Source organism: Geotrypetes seraphini, chromosome 7 (genome assembly GCF_902459505.1).
Source record: "Geotrypetes seraphini chromosome 7, aGeoSer1.1, whole genome shotgun sequence".
In the NCBI taxonomy this organism is placed as follows: Eukaryota; Metazoa; Chordata; class Amphibia; order Gymnophiona; family Dermophiidae; genus Geotrypetes; species Geotrypetes seraphini.
Window position 1 is genome coordinate 76,705,596 of NC_047090.1, and position 17,710 is coordinate 76,723,305.

Below are 17,710 nucleotides of genomic sequence, written 5' to 3' on the forward strand. Positions count from 1 at the left end.
CCCGTTCTCATGGTGGCCAATCTAGGTCACTAGTACCTAGCCAAAACTCAAGGAATAGCAATATTCCATGTTACTGATTCAGGACAAGCAGTGGCTTCCTCCATAAAGATAAGGCTGAATTGCTTAACAAATATTTCTGTTCTGTGTTAACAGCTGAAATGCTGGGAGTGGGACTGCAGAAGACAAATGCAAATAGGACTGGAGGAGTAATAGACCCTGATTGATTTCCAGAGAATTGTGGTCGTAAGAAGCTAGCTAAACTAAGGGTGGACACAATGATGGGGCCAGATGTGTACATCCGAGGGTACCGAAGGAACTTAGGGAAGTCCTGGCAGCTCCACTGGCTGACCTATTCCATGCTTCTTTAGAGTCGGGAGTGGTACTGGAGGATTTGAGAAATGTGGATATGGCCTTTCTCCACATAAGTAGAATTAAGGAAGAAGTAGGGAATTACAGGCTGGTAAGTCTGACTTCTGTATAAGTAAATTAATGGAAACTTTTAAAACTGAGAACAGTGATGTTTATGGAATCCAGTTGATTATAGGACCAGAGGAAACATGAATTCACTAGAGGTAGGTTTTGTCAGACAAATCTGATCAATTTCTTTGACTGGGTGATAGAGAATTGGATAGAGGGAGAGTGCTAAATGTGATGTATTTACATTTTAGCGAAGCCTTTGATAGTATTCCACACAGGCATCTAATAAATAAAATGAGTGCCCTTGCTATGGCTTCCAAAGTGCTGGACTTGGTCAGGAACTGGTTGAGTGGAAGGCAACAGAGTACTGTTCGATGTAGATTGCTCTGAGAAAAAGGATGTTATTAGTGATGTGCCTCAAGGGTCAGTTCTTACACCTGTTCTTTTTAACATTTTTGTAAGCGATGTTGCTGAAGGGCTGTCAGGTAAGATTTGCCTTGTTGTGGATGATTCCAAAATCTGCATTAGTAGTAGTAAAGAGGGTAAAAGATGAAGTTGCTCTATATGTTAAAAGAGGGAATTGAATCAAACAAAATAAACATTCTGCATGCCATAGCATATGGAATTCATATGGACAGAAATTCAGGGCTCCATTTACAAAGGTGCGTTAGGGCCTAAACGTGTGGAATAACGCGCGCTAGCCGCTACCGCCTCCTCTTGAGCAGGCGGTAGTTCTTTGGGTAGCATGCGTTCCTAGTGAGGACATGTAGACATTGAAAAGCAATGGGGATAGCGGTGACCCTTGCGGTACGCCAGATGGGTTGCTCCAGGTATCAGAGAGATCATAATTGAAATGTACTTGATAAGTACAGGACATAAGGAAGCCTCGGAACCAGTTCAATACCTCTTCCCTAACACCAGTAGCATCCAGGCATTGTAGCATTTTCCCATGGTCCACTAGGTCAAATGCAGAGCTCATATCAAATTGCATGATCAGGACATTAAGGCCCTTGCTGAACAAGAGACGCAGATTATCTAAGATAGCCACAATTACTGTCCACTTTAAATGCGCTTGCTTAAATTTCAAGATCCTACATGGCATCCTTCCTCCCCTTATCCCTCTATCTTGGAATTCCTCGAATCCTAACATCACCAGAGCCACCCCTCATTAAAAGGCATATCCCATCCTGGAACACTAGGGTCATCCCTCTCCTTCAGAATCACTGAGCTCTGGAACAACCTTTCTACCCCGCATCGGAATCTGGGCACCCTCCATCTTTTCCGAAAACATCTGAAAACCTGGCTATTCTCAAAAATGTAATATGTCCTCCTCTTTGCTATACTAAGTCCCTCTAAACTTTCTCTTTACTGTCCTGTTACCCTCATTGGAGTTCCTTCTCTACACCATTTCCTGTAAACCGTGCCAAGCTCTACAATTGTGGAGATGATGCGGTATACAAACTTAAGGTTTAGTTTAGTTTAGAGATTTCCCTGCTGACTGGGATATGCAAGAAGCAGGATAATTTCTTCTCTGTACAGGTTCAGAGTCTCTCCTACAGCCAGAAGCTATGGAAATTGGTACAGGCATACCAGGCAAATCAGCTGAATTGTAAGTTTAAGATTTGCTTTAAACTTTCCTGCTTACTGCTATGTGATTTTGGATTTACTGTGTATGTTAGCACAATCCTTTGTTTTGGAAGAGAGTTCCTGAGCAGAGAAAACATTTGGTAGGGTTTTTTTGTCATTGGAATCAGTATCCCTTCCCCCATGTTGGGGCTGATTGGTGTGCTACGTGCAGCTGAGACTAGTTCAGTGCAGTTCACACAGCTACGTAAACAAGAGCTGGAGTTGCAAGCTGGATGTTGCAAGTCTGTGTTATATGGTGAAAAAACTTACCTGTGAATCTGCAATAGGATATCTACCTTCTCCTAAGGAACCGCTTTACTCTGTTGGTCTCCATCCTAAGACTGTTAGAGGATTGTATGAGCCAAGGTAATGAAAACTACCTTACCTACCTTAACATGTCTACACAGTCATGCTTGCTGTGAACAAGGCTGCCCTGTGAACTTCTAAAAGCTAAGTTACTCAGCATTTCATATTCTGCTCTTTTCACTGGTTTTCAGCATTATATCTGCTTAATTTCTCTTCTCATCCCTGTTTCTTACTAAAAAAAAATAAAATAAAAAAAAAGCACAAAAAAATAAACCCTTCTCTTTCCTCTGTTAAATCTTATTTCCTCTTCCTCTTCATAGGAAAAAGGGTAAGACTTTGTTAACTCTAATTAAATCCTGGTGCCTGTGGCTCAGGGTGACTAAAGTAGGGAAAATCCTGTTATAAATCCTGTGTTTTAGGGTAGCACTGATAGAACCTGCATTTTTGATTAAAATACTGTGTTTTAGGTGGTATAGAGCCTATATTTCTGTCTTACTAGTATTCAGCTATTGTTTTCTGCTGATTAGGTGGAGAAGGGAGTAGCTCTGTTTTACTTCTAAGGTTAATTGCATTATTTTTGGGACATTGCTGTGTACAAGGCTGCCCTGTGAACTTCTAAAAGCTAAGTTACTCAGCATTTCATATTCTGCTCTTTTCACTAGTTTTCAGCATTATATCTGCTTAATTTCTTTTCTCGTCCCTATTTCTTACTAAAAAAAAGCACAAAAAATAAACCCTTCTCTTTCCTCTGTTAAATCTTATTTCCTCTTTCCCTTTCCCTTCATAGGAATAAGGGTAAGACTTATAGTCCCACCAACCCCAGGGACCACTATTCATATATAGAGACCCATATAATCAGGACTACTCAAATCAAGTCACTTCACAACCAACCAAGATGACCTTTATTCTATGCAATCACTGTTGTGCTTTAATTCCAAGACATACTATTTGGAGGCTTAAGGCTTGCCCCATCTGTCTTCAACTTGCCAGTATTAAGGAGGAGCTCTGCAAACTTAAACAGGAATTGAATACAATTAAAGCAGCTTCCATCACTCCACAAAATCATACCAACTTACCACCTCTACCTCAAAGAATAAAACAGCCCAGGAATAAATGGGTCACAGTAGGCTCAGGAAGACTGCGACATGTAACACAGAAACATCCACCTTTACTAATATTACCTCTACAGAATTCCTTCGCTCCACTAGTGCACTGCGATACTCAAGAAAACAGAAGGGAGGTGGGACTGGAACCAATAAAGGTAACTCAAGAGAACAAGCGCACCCTAAGTACAAATAAAAAAGCCAAAAACAGAAAACTATTACTGTTGGGGGATTCCATCATCAGAGGCATTAACCTTGGAACACAGAGCGAGGAGACCAAAATAGTGAAATGTCTTCCAGGATCCTCAGCTACCAGGAGTTCCAGGCAAATACTGACTATAATTAAGGAAGAAACTAAGGATTTTAACACTGATGTTGTTATCCATCTGGGAACAAATGACCTGGCCAACAACTCCATACTTGCAGCACAGAAAGCTTTTCGGGAGCTTGGTGAGGGCATGAAACCTTTTGTAAAGACTTTAGCTTTTTCTGAAATACTGCCTGCATATGGAAAGGGAGAGCAAAGAGTGAAAAACACAGAGGACTTTAATAGATGGCTCAGAGCCTGGTGTCATCAAGAAGGCTTCAGGTATATAGGAGGATGGGGAAATACATGGAAGGACAAGAAGCTATATTGCACTGATGGGCTACATATTACTACAGCAGGAAAAAGAAACCTTGCAGAGAAATTTAGACAATATTTTTCTAGGCATTTAAACTAGAAGGTGGGGGTGGTGTATGTACGAAGGACAATTATAGAGACCACCCCCGGCAAAAGAAAAGATGTGATAGTAGCAAAGGCTGCAACATAAGCAATATCAGCAACTCATTTCTTAGTATTGCAACGGAAAGTGAAACGACACAAAAATCCATACGAAAAAGGAGATTATCGCTGAAAAATAGCTGGAAAGAGATGACCACAAATGCTCGCAGTCTAAGCAACAAAGTTCATGATCTGCAAGCCCTGATGTTAGAGGCAGATCTAGATATTGTTGCTATCACAGAGACATGGTTCAGTGAATCACATGGATGGGATGCAAACATACCGGGATATAATCTTTTTAGGAAGGACAGAGATGGTCATAAAGGTGGAGGAGTAGCTCTCTATGTAAAGATCAATATCCAAGCGACCGAAATGCAAGGGACCTGGGGAGAGGAAGAAGCAATATGGATTGCTCTGAAAAGAGAAGATGGAACTTCTATCTACGTGGGTGTAGTCTATAGACCACCGACTCAATCGCAGCAAATTGATAAGGATCTGATTGTGGATATCCAAAAGTTTGGAAGGAAAGAGGAGGTTCTGCTGTTGGGAGATTTCAACCTGCCGGATGCGGACTGGAATGTTCCGTCTACGGAATCGGAAAGAAGTAGGGAGATTGTGGATGCCTTTCAAGAGGCTCTGCTCAGACAAATGGTGACGGAACCCACAAGGAAAAAAGAGATATTGGATCTGGTCCTCACAAATGGAGAGAGTATCTCTAATGATCGAGTGGGTGCTCACCTGGGTAGTAGCGATCATTAAACAGTTTGGTTTGATATAACGGCTAAAGTGGAGAGTGGCCGCACGATACTTAAAGTCCTAGATTTCAAACGTACGGATTTTAATGCAATGGGAAAGTACCTGAAGAAAGAGCTGTTAGGATGGGAGGATATAAGAGAAGTGGAAAGACAGTGGTCTAAGCTGAAAGGAGCGATAAAAATGGCTACGGACCTTTATGTGAAGAAAATCAATAAAAACAAGAGAAAAAGAAAGCCGATATGGTTCTCCAACCTAGTGGCTTAGAAAATAAAGGCGAAAGAGTTGGCGTTCATGAAATATTAAAAAACCCAAGAAGAGGAGAGCAGAAAGGACTAGAGGCTGAAACTGAAAGAAGCCAAGAGAGAGATACATTTGGCGAAGGCACAGGCGGAAGAACAAATGGCTAAAAATGTAAAAAAGGGAGATAAAAATTTTTTCAGATATATTAGTGAAAGGAGGAAGATAAAAAATGGAATTGCTAGGCTAAAAGATGCTGGGAACAAATATGTGGAGAGTGATGAGGAGAAAGCAAATGTGCTAAACAAATACTTCTGTTCTGTGTTCACAGAAGAAAATCCTGGAGAAGGACCGAGATTGTCTGGCAAAGTTACACAAGAAAATGGAGTAGAATCTGCGCCATTCACGGAGGAGGGTGTTTATGAGCAACTTGAAAAACTGAAGGTGGACAAAGCGATGGGACCAGACGGGATCCATCCCAGGATACTAAGGGAGCTCAGAGAGGTTCTGGCGAGTCCTATTAAAGACTTGTTCAACAAATCTCTGGAGACGGGAGTGATTCCTGGGGATTGGAGGAGAGCGGATGTGGTCCCTATTCATAAAAGTGGTCACAGGGACGAAGCAGGAAACTACAGGCCGGTGAGCCTCACTTCAGTTATTGGAAAAATAATGGAAGTGTTGCTGAAAGAAAGGATAGTGTACTTCCTTGAATCTAATGGGTTACAGGATCCAAGGCAACATGGCTTTACAAAAGGTAAATCGTGCCAAACGAACCTGATTGAATTTTTTGATTGGGTGACCAGAGAGCTGGATCGAGGACATATGCTAGATGTAATTTACTTGGATTTCAGCAAAGCCTTTGATACAGTTCCTCATAGGAGGCTGTTGAACAAACTTGAAGGGCTGAAGTTAGGACCCAAAGTGGTGAACTGGGTCAGAAACTGGCTGTCGGACAGACGCCAGAGGGTGGTGGTTAATGGAAGTCGCTCGAAGGAAGGAAAGGTGACTAGTGGAGTCCCTCAGGGTTCGGTGCTGGGGCCAATCCTGTTCAATATGTATGTGAGTGACATTGCTGAAGGGTTAGAAGGAAAAGTGTGCCTTTTTGCAGATGATACCAAGATTTGTAACAGAGTAGACACCGAAGAGGGAGTGGAAAATATGAAAAAGGATCTGCAAAAGTTAGAGGAATGGTCTAATGCCTGGCAACTAAAATTCAATGCAAAGAAATGCAGAGTAATGCATTTGGGGATTAATAATAGGAAGGAACCGTATATGCTGGGAGGAGAGAAGCTGATATGCACGGACGGGGAGAGGGACCTTGGGGTGATAGTGTCCGAAGATCTAAAGGTGAAAAAACAGTGTGACAAGGCAGTGGCTGCTGCCAGAAGGATGCTGGGCTGTATAAAGAGAGGCGTGGTCAGTAGAAGGAAGAAGGTGTTGATGCCCCTGTACAGGTCATTGGTGAGGCCCCACTTGGAGTATTGTGTTCAGTTTTGGAGACTGTATCTGGCGAAAGACGTAAGAAGACTTGAGGCGGTCCAGAGGAGGGCGACGAAAATGATAGGAGGCTTGCGCCAGAAGACGTATGAGGAGAGACTGGAAGCCCTGAATATGTATACCCTAGAGGAAAGGAGAGACAGGGGAGATATGATTCAGATGTTCAAATACTTGAAGGGTATTAACGTAGAACAAAATCTTTTCCAGAGAAAGGAAAATGGTAAAACCAGAGGACATAATTTGAGGTTGAGGGGTGGTAGATTCAGGGGCAATGTTAGGAAATTCTACTTTACGGAGAGGGTAGTGGATGCCTGGAATGCGCTTCTGAGAGAGGTGGTGGAGAGTAAAACTGTGACTGAGTTCAAAGAAGCGTGGGATGAACACAGAAGATTTAGAATCAGAAAATAATATTAAATATTGAACTAGGCCAGTTACTGGACAGACTTGCACGGTCTGTGTCTGTGTATGGCCGTTTGGTGGAGGATGGGCAGGGGAGGGCTTCAATGGCTGGGAGGGTGTAGATGGGCTGGAGTAAGTCTTAACAGAGATTTTGGAGGTTGGAACCCAAGCACAGTACCGGGTAAAGCTTTGGATTCTTGCCCAGAAATAGCTAAGAAGAAAAATAAAAAAAAATAAAAAATTTAAATTGAATCAGGTTGGGCAGACTGGATGGACCATTCGGGTCTTTATCTGCCATCACCTACTATGTTACTATGTTACTATGTCATTGAAACCTGCTAGGAAGCAGAACCATGAGGTTCATCTGTGTTGATAAAAATCCTCTTGAGTTTTTGCTGTTGTGTTGTTTTTCTATCTTTTTTGTCCATGCCAGTGCCACAAACTGGAGGCTGGAGATTTATAAAAAAAAAATATTTGTTTATCCAAGGACTGTTTCCAGAGCAGATACCCTGGGCTATTGACTGAATGTATGTACAGATTATTGCTTGTGAAATATGCTAGAACTATAACCAGAGGGGTTTAACCTTATCTGGCCGGTGGCCTGAATAAAACTTTTATTTTTGTTGCACAGCCATTCTGACTGTGTGTCTATTTTGTAAAGACTACCTCATTTATCTGTGCTTGTACTGTTAGGCAGTTGCCTAGCCTGATAAAAGACCTGAAGGGACCCTCAAGCTTTGGAGGGCACGCTGGGGAGATTATTGCTGTTGCCCAAACACACTAACCAAGCTGACTAGAGTGCCTAGGGGTGACAAGATGCGCTAAAGTGGTTAATACCTCTTGATGAATTCCTTCCTTAATATCCATCATATTTTCAGTCTTATCAATTCTTCTCTGCAAATCACATGTTTGAGATGTTAAATCATTAAACACCAGCAAAATCTGAAAGAATCATTCAAATAGTGTCCAATGACGTTGCCATTGATTTACTTACTAAAGTCTGTCATATAAATTATACTGCAACACTTCTAATTATACCTCCCTTGGAACTTTGAAGACTCTTCTTGATAGTACCAAAAAGCTTTACCATGGCTCCAGCTAACTCAGCAACACTTTGACCCAAAGATGATTCTTGCCCCATAACAAGTTGGGCCCTCTCTCATTCCCAACGTTGCACCATAGGAAACAGTGAACTAGCTGCACATTGCTACAAAGGAGTTTGTGTGTCTGGGCTTAAGGACATCTTACTCTTAAGACAGTAGACTCATCTCCACCTGAGGCTGCACTTAGCAGGACATACAATGGATCCAAAAGCAATTTCCCTCTGTGGGGTCACAAAAAAACCAATAGGGTCATAAGAACATAAGAATTGCCACTGCTGGGTCAGACCAGTGGTCCATCGTGCCAGCAGTCCGCTCCCACGGTGGCCCTTAACTCAAAGACCAGTGCCCTAATTGAGTTTAGCCTTACCTGCGTATGTTCAGCAGGAACTTGTCTAACTTGTCTTGAATCCCTGGAGGGTGTTTTCCCCTATAACAGCCTTCGGAAGAGCGTTCCAGATTTCTATCACTCTCTGGGTGAAGAAGAACTTCCTTACGTTTGTACGGAATCTATCCATTTTTAATCTCTCACTGTACGGCAACTCCTCCAGCCCCTTAACCATTTTAGTTGCTCTTCTCTGGACTCTTTCGAGTAGTACTATGTCCTTCATCATGCATGGTGACCAGTGCTGGATGCAGTATTCCAGGTGGGGGCATACCATGGCCCGGTACAGCAGCATGATAACCTTCTCCAATTTGTTTGTGATCCCCTTCTTAATTATTCCTAGCATTCTGTTTGCCCTTTTTGCTGCTGTTGCACATTGCACGGACAGCTTCATTGACTTGTCGACCAGTACTCCCAAGTCTCTTTCCTGGGGGGGTCTCTTCAAGTACTGCACCGGACATCCTGTATTCGTGTATAAGATTTTTGTTACTGACATGCATCACCTTACACTTATCAAAGTTAAACCTCATTTGCCATGTCGCGGCCCATTTCTCGAGCATGTTTATGTCATGTTGCAGGTCTTTGCAAGCCTTCTGTGTCTTCAATACTCTGAATAACTTTGTATCGTCGCTCGTCATACCAATTTCTAGGTCATTTATAAATATGTTGAAGAGCATGGGTTCAAGCACCGAACCCTGCGGCACTCCACTAATGATGCTTTCCTAGTCTGAGTATTGTGCATTTACCCCCACTCTCTGTTTCCTATCCACCAACCAGTTTTTAATCCACGTGAGTATTTCACTCTCGATTCCATGGCTCACAATTTTTTGACATAGTCGTTCATGCGGGACCTTATCGAACGCCTTCTGAAAATCCAGATATAGAATGTCGACTGGGTCACCCTTGTCTATCTATCTATTTACTCCCTCGAAGAAGTGCAGTAAGTTCGTCAAGCAAGATCTTCCTTTGCTGAAGCCATGCTGGCTGGTCCTCATCAGATTGTGTCCGTCAAGGTGATCAATGATGCGATCCTTTATCAGCGCCTCTACCATCTTTCCCGGTACCGAAGTCAGACTCGCCGGTCTGTAGTTTTCCGGATCTCTCCTCTAACCTTTCTTGATGATCGGCGTAACATTCGCCACTTTCCAGACTTCCAGAATCCTTCCTGATTTAATTGACAGATTGGCTATTAGTTGAAGCAGTTCAGCTATAACCCCTTTTAGTTCCTTGATTATCCTCGGATGGATTCTGTCTGGGTCAACAGAGGACCCAGTCAAGTATTGAAAAGCTTCCACGGCTGCTTTCCTCTTTGTTTCCCCATAAAGGAAGAGTACAGGTAAGACACTGTCCAAGCGGTATAACAAGCTATGGCCATCTTGGATCCATCACTTTGTAATTTTTTTTTTTAAATAAATATAATCACATTATGGTGACGAAGGCCAATAACAATGCATCCAAGAGACAGACACAACTCTGGGCAGCATGATGGTCAGTGCAGACCTACAGTGGCATGCACATCACACCAGCAGTGACCCAGTCTCCATGACCTGCATGCAGCCAACTGCAGTCCACAGACAACTTCCAACTTAGAAACGGAGAAAAATGAAGACCATATGGTCTATCAAGTATGCCCAACCATGCCATCCACTATCCCCTCCTGTCCTTTAGAGAACCAATATATTTCTCTGCATTTCCACCCATTCCTCTCATTCTCAAAGCACTTTTTTTTTTTTTTTTTTTAAATATTTGTTCCAAGCTGTCTTGAATTCATATACACTCTTCTTTTTCACCACCTTCACTAGAAGGCCATTCACCACCCTTTCTGTGTAAAAGTCTTTTCTGAAGTTACTTCTGAATCTATCCCCTTTTACCTTCATCTTATGCCCCCTCATTCCAGAGCTTCCTCTCAGTTGAAAGAGATTTGCTTCATGCACATTTATGCCATGTAGGTATTTAAACATCTCTCAACAAAAAAATTAGCAATGGGATACGCTCCTAATTAGATCTTTACATTTTGGTGGGTGTGAGTTTTTATGCCGATGTCAATAAAAACGACAGCTTGAAATCAGTTTTTTGATTGCTGCGTGAGAAAATTTATCTTGGGCCTTTTTCTCCACCCTTTAAAAAAAAAAAAAAAAAAAATCTTTATTAATTTTCAAAACTAATACAAAGTGTCATAAATTATATATACATTAATAACAAAATAAGTACTTAAGTTCCATTAATAACATTGCAGATAATAAATATCCCTCCCCTCCCATCCAACAATTTAATCATGAAATGAACCAGAAAGATATCCCCCCACCCACCCACCCCGTCCTGGATATGTATAAAAATAAACAAAAAATTTAAACAAAGACAACTATGTTGAATTAACAAAGGATGTCAACGGGCCCCAAACCAATTTAAATAATTTGCTATTCCCTAATATATCTGCATTCATCTTTTCGTATTTGTAACCTAAACATAAACTGGCCCACCAAAATGAAAAGTTGAGGCGGTCGCAATTTTTCCAATTGCGGGTTATCATTTGCATAGCAATCCGTCATAATCAAGAAAAGCCTGCCTTTGTATTAATGTGGATCTTTTAGGTTAAGCCCATTGCTGGTGCATAACATTTTTGACAATTATTGGTATTTAAACATCTCTATCATATCTCCCCTCTCCTGCATTTCTTCCAAAGTATAAATATTGAGATCTTTAAGTCTGTCTCCATACACCTTATGCTAAAGACCACTGACCATTTTAGTAGCCTGTTTATATCTTTTAGAAGGTACAGTCTCCAGAATTGTATACAATATTCTAAATGAAGTCTCATCAGAGTTTCATACAGTGGCATCAATACCTCCTTTTTCCTACCAGCCATTCCTCTCCCTATGCACCCAAGCATCTTTCTAGCTATCACACCCAAGTCCTGGCTCCTCTTTCATGCATAAAAATTCTTCCCTCCCCCCCTAAACTGTACCATTCCCTCGGGTCTTTACTGCCCAAATGAATAACCTTACATTTCTTAGCATTAAACCTTAGCTGATAAAATTTTGGACCATTCCTCATACCTGGCTAGGTTCTTTTGCATGTTATCCACACCATCAGGAATATCTATTCTATTGCAAATTTTGGTATCATCTACAAAGAGGCAAATCATACCAGACAGCCCTTCAGCAATATCGCTTACAAAAATATTAAAAAGAACAGGCTTGAGAACCAAAACTTGAGGCACACTACTGGTATATCCCTTTCCTTAATCAATCATTTATCTCAATGATAGCCAGCCTGTAAACTGTAGTCCTGGCTTACACTTTATATTTTCAACAGGAGTACCTTATTTATGTACAGTGTATCAATAAATAAGGAGATGCTTATTCACAGAGTTCCCAAATTATGGCTGCTTCTAAATAGCAACCATCCAAATGCCACCACTTCAAGTTTTGGTATCATCACGTCAAATTCAATGTTCTCAAATCCAGCTAGAGACAAGCTTTCCATTCGATGGCAAAATTCAATCCTTTTGGCACTACAGTTTGTAGTGAAAATATCCGATGCTGTTCTTTCTGTTGTAATTTCGGCGAATATCATCCCAACACTTATTGACAGTCAACTATTCCAACTCTACATACTTAAATGAGGAAAAGGCATGACCTTTTTCTACACAGTGCTCAACTAGAGGTTCCAACATATTCTGAGAAGATACAGAGTGTTTATGTTCAAACAAATATGTTTTAAGCTGCCTTAATACTGGTCCAATGTAGAAAAGATAACATAGACAAATTAATAAGTAAATAACATTATTGGATATGTATGAAGTAACAGATTGTAAAGAAAAAAACTGTGTATGGATCCTGAAAAACAGAAGTTAGTAGTATAATGGGTACACCTCATGTCAAACTGATTGACAGGTGAGATAAGATAAGGATCGACCAATCAGCGTTCACTTCCGGGTTAAGCCCCGCCCATTGTCCCGCCTTAGTCTCCGCCCATGGCCCCGCCCCCACCCATGGCCCCACCCTAGTCTCCGCCCATGGCCCCACCCCTCCCATAGGAATGAATGGTGGTAGCCCCGCCCATGGCCACACCCCCGCCCATGGCCCCACCCCACCCTTCACCTAAGCCCCGCCCCTCCCATAGGAATGAATGGTGGTAGCCCCGCCCATGGCCACACACCCCGCCCATGGCCCCACCCCTCAAGCCCCGCCCCCACCCAGTCCCCACCCCTCAAGCCACGCCCCCACCCATGACCCGCCCCCTCATGTCCCGCCCCGGAAATGGGGGCGTGTTTAACCCCGAAAATACGCTTTCTGATGACATCACCGGAAATGGGAGTGCCTGCCCCTACCGGAAATGCGCTTTTCTGATGACATAGGCGGAAATTGGGTAAATGACGCGGCGGAAATGCGCTTTTCTGAACACGTAGGCGGAAATAGGGTAAATGACGCGGCGGAAATGCGCTTTTCTGAACACGTAGGTGGAAATAGGGAAACAGACTCGGTCAAAACCCCCACCCAGAAAAGAAGCGTCTTTATTTTAACAGTTTTTAGTTAAAAGACAGGGTTTAAGAGCTCACAGATAGAGCAGATCACAAAACAAAAGGCATTCACAAAATCTTTCCTGTTTTTAAAACAGAGTAGGGGCAGAAACAAACGAGAAAAAAAAAAAAAAGTTGCATTTGCTTTTAACACCCTTTTCAGTAGGAATTCTGAGCTAATGGTTAATGGGTCAGCTCCTATTTCCGCCTATGTCATCAGAAAACGTATTTCCGGGGTGTTACCTGTCAGGGTGGGGTGTAAACTTATGTTTCCTTTGTGCCGTGTGTGTGCCGACGTGCGGCAACAGGAAACGTGTTCCCATACGGATGTGCACAATAGCCTGTAGGACGTCTTGGTAAGTAAAGGTATTATGGGCTGTAAAATATCTCCACATTTTGGATTTTAAAGTCCTGTTAAATCTTTCCACTACAGCTGCTTTAACATCATTATGGGTCACAAAATGGCTAACACCTTTTTGTTTTAATAAATTCTTCAGAGACTTATTTAAAAATTCTTTACCCTTGTCTGTTTGAAGTTTTTCAGGTGTACGCCCTAAATTAAATATTGTTTCAAAGGCTTCGGTAACTTCATGACCGGTTTTTGTTTTTAAAGAAACGACCCGTGCATATTTTGACAGGTTATCTATTACCGTTAAGATGTATTTGTAACCGTTGTTATAAGGGGGCAAAGGCTGACATGTTGACTAAGTCACTTTGCCACTGTCTGTCAACTTCCGACACAATTGTTTTATTTCTTTTTAAATGGATGCTAGCCGGTCTGTGTAAATTGTATGCGTTTTGACCGGTGACCCAATCCACCACATCTTTTCTCCGGACTGTTATATCACTCTTTTTAGCCGCTTGAAGTAGAGGGTTAATGCCTCCATAGCTTCCTGCCGCGTGTGGATCATAATAAATTTGCTTCAATAAAGACTTTTGCCTTTTTAACAGAGCCCTGTTAGGTGACATATGCTTTTGTGTTTTTTTTTTTTTTCAGATTGTTAAGACAACAGTAGGGGGCCGGGACAAGTTCAGACATGAAACACACTTCCACATCTCTCCCCTTGGTTTTATCAGGGGGAGGGGTGTTGCAAGGGTCTTATCAGCTGTTACCATGACAATAGGGGAGCTGACCCATTAACCATTAGCTCAGAATTCCTACTGAAAAGGGTGTTAAAAGCAAATGCAACTTTTTTTTTTTTCTCGTTTGTTTCTGCCCCTACTCTGTTTTAAAACAGGAAAGATTTTGTGAATGCCTTTTGTTTTGTGATCTGCTCTATCTGTGAGCTCTTAAACCCTGTCTTTTAACTAAAAACTGTTAAAATAAAGACGCTTCTTTTCTGGGTGGGGGTTCCACCTACGTGTTCAGAAAAGCGCATTTCCGCCGCGTCATTTACCCTATTTCCGCCTACGTGTTCAGAACGCATTTCCGCCGCGTCATTTACCCAATTTCCGCCTATGTCATCAGAAAAGCGCATTTCCGGTAGGGGCAGGCACTCCCATTTCCGGTGATGTCATCAGAAAGCGTATTTTTGGGGTTAAACACGCCCCCATTTCCGGTGATGTCATCAAAAGTGCATTTCCGGGGCGGGACATAAGGGGGCGGGGTCATGGGTGGGGGCGTGGCTTGAGGGGTGGGGACAGGGGTGGGGCAGGGCTTGAGGGGTGGGGCCATGGGCGGGGTGTGTGGCCATGGGCGGGGCTACCACCATTCATTCCTATGGGAGGGGCGGGGCTTAGGTGAAGGGTGGGGTGGGGCCATGGGTGGGGGGTGTGGCCATGGGCGGGGCTACCACCATTCATTCCTATGGGAGGGGTGGGGCCATGGGCGGAGACTAGGGCGGGGCCATGGGTGGGGGCGGGGCCATGGGCGGAGACTAAGGCGGGATAATGGGCGGGGCTTAACCCGGAAATGAACGCTGATTGGTCGATCCTTATCTTATCTCACCTGTCAATCAGTTTGACATGAGGTGTACCCATTATACTACTGAAGTTTCTGTCATCATATGGCATATTGAACAGTGTCCACATTTTTTATGCATATAGTTATTTTATTTGATATACCACCATTTTTGACAAAAAAAGTCAAATCATAACGGTTAACAATAGATTTTAAAAAATCAACGGAAAATAAAATCGATAAAATAAACACAACAGGGAAATGTACGCTGTAAAATTAACAATATTAGACACAAAATGACAATCAAGGGCAGGAAAGGTTTATAATATCAAGAGATAAGAACAAATAGAGTAAGAACAAGAGGGTAGGTTAAAAATGCGAAAAGAATGCAAAAGGAAGAACTAAACTGAAGTGTTAAGAACTAGGGTCAACGGCACCCCCATTCGCCCTTCACATGACCACACCTCAGCTAGGCACAATTTATTTTCAAATTAGGAATTCCTCATATATGAAAACAGTATTTTAGACTAGAGGAAAATTGGGTAAACTGATTAAATGTTTCTTAATCACTTGTTCCTCATTTGGAGTAAGCAGTTACTTATCATAACAGGTGTTATCCAGGGACAGCAGGCAGATATTCTCACATGTGGATGATGTAGGTACGCGGCTCCTCAGTTCAGTAAGCCAGCTAAGAAGCCAACCAGGGGAGGTGGGTGGGTTGTGAGAATATCTTCCTGTTGTCCCTGGATAACACCTGTTATGATAAGTAACTGTGCTTTATCCCAGGACAAGCAGGCAGCATATTCTCACATGTGGGTGACCTCCAAGCTAACCAGAATAGGATGGGGTGAATATTAGCCTTTAGAAAAACAAATTTTGCAATACTGCTTGGCCGAAGTGCCCATTCCATCTGGAAAAAGATTGCAGACAGTAATGAGAGGTGAAAGTATGGACCGAGGACCAAGTATCAGCTTACAGATCTCATCAATAGGGATAGAGCAGAGAAAAGCTACTGAACGTGCCATAGCTCAAACTTTATGGGCTGTGACTTGACTCCCCAGTTGCAGTCCAGCCTCAGCATAACAGAACGAGATGCATGCAGCCAACCAATTGGAAATTGTTCTCTTGGAAACAGGATGACCCAACTTGTTAGGATCAAAGGAGACAAAAAGTTGAGATGTTTTATGCAGTTTTGTCCTGTTGAGATAATAGGCCAATGCCTGCTTACCATCCAAACTGTGAAGAGCCATTTCTCTCGAATGAGAATGAGGCTTAGGGAAGAATACTAGAAAAATGATTGATATGAAATTCAGTGACAACCTTAGGAAGGAACTTCGGATAAGTGCGAAACACAACCTTCTCATGGTGGAACACTGTGAATGATGGGTCCGCCACTAGTGCTTGAAGTTCACTTACTCTTCTGGCAGAAGTGAGAGAAATGAGAAAGACAACTTTCCAAGTAAGGTATTTGAGATGAACCGTAGACATTGGTTCAAATGGAGGCTTCATCAACTTAGCAAGAACCACATTGAGATCCCAAACCACTGGAGGGATTTGACATTGAAAAGTCCTTTCATGAATCTGGAGATAAGAGGATGAGCAGTAAGAGATTTACCATTCACTGGTTGATGAAAGGCAGTGATGGCACTGAAATGGACTCTAATGGATGTGGATTTGAGGCCAGAGTCAAACAAATGAAAGAGATAATCCACAACTGAGGAAACAGAGATCGATTTCAGATCCTGGTGATGGAGACACCAAGCAGAAAAATGGGTCCATTTTTGCTGATAACACTGATGAGTGGCCGGTTTTCTGGAAGCTTCCAATATGAGTCTGACAGGCTGAGAAAAGTAAAGATCAGCTAAGCTCAGTCTGAGAGTTACAAAGCTGTCAGGTATAAAGACTGAAGGTTGGGATGTAGAAGAGAACCATGACTCTGTGTGAGAAGAGAAATTAGCAGAGGTATTGGCTCCGTGATACTGAAGTAGAAGGGAGAAACAAGGCTGTTTGGGCCACCGAGGAGCTATAACTATCATAGTGGCCGACTCCTGCTTGGTTTTGACAAGTGCTTTGGGAATGAGAGGAATGGGTGGAAATGCAGAGAAACTTGTGCGTCCAATCTAGAAGAATAGAGTCCACCTCGTGTTCAGGTAGGGCAGCACTGAATGGAGGTATTTTGAAGATAGCCTGGACATTGATAGCCTGGACATTGAAGATAGCCTGGACATTGATTTGCAGCTAAGTTTCAAGTTTCATTTTTCTGCTCATAAGTTTGTGCTGAAATTGTTTGAGGTTTTGTGGATAAGAACATAAGAACATAAGCAGTGCCTCCGCCGGGTCAGACCATAGGTCCATCCTGCCCAGCAGTCCGCTCCCGCGGCGGCCCAAACAGGTCACGACCTGTCTGAATCACCAGAAGGGGCCCCCTTGCCACCTTGGTTTCCCATTGAGTCCTATCTTCCCATCGAAGTCCTAACCCTCTGGTCTTGCACATGCACTACCTGGTTGGGTTTCTATACTTATTACCTGGTTTGCTTTCTATACCTGTGTTACATCCCAGCACCTCTCTCAGTATCCCACGATCCCTTTATCCCTCAGGAATCCGTCCAATCCCTGTTTGAATCCCTGTACCGTACTCTGCCTGATCACTTCCTCCGGTAGCGCATTCCAGGTGTCCACGACCCTTTGGGTGAAAAAAA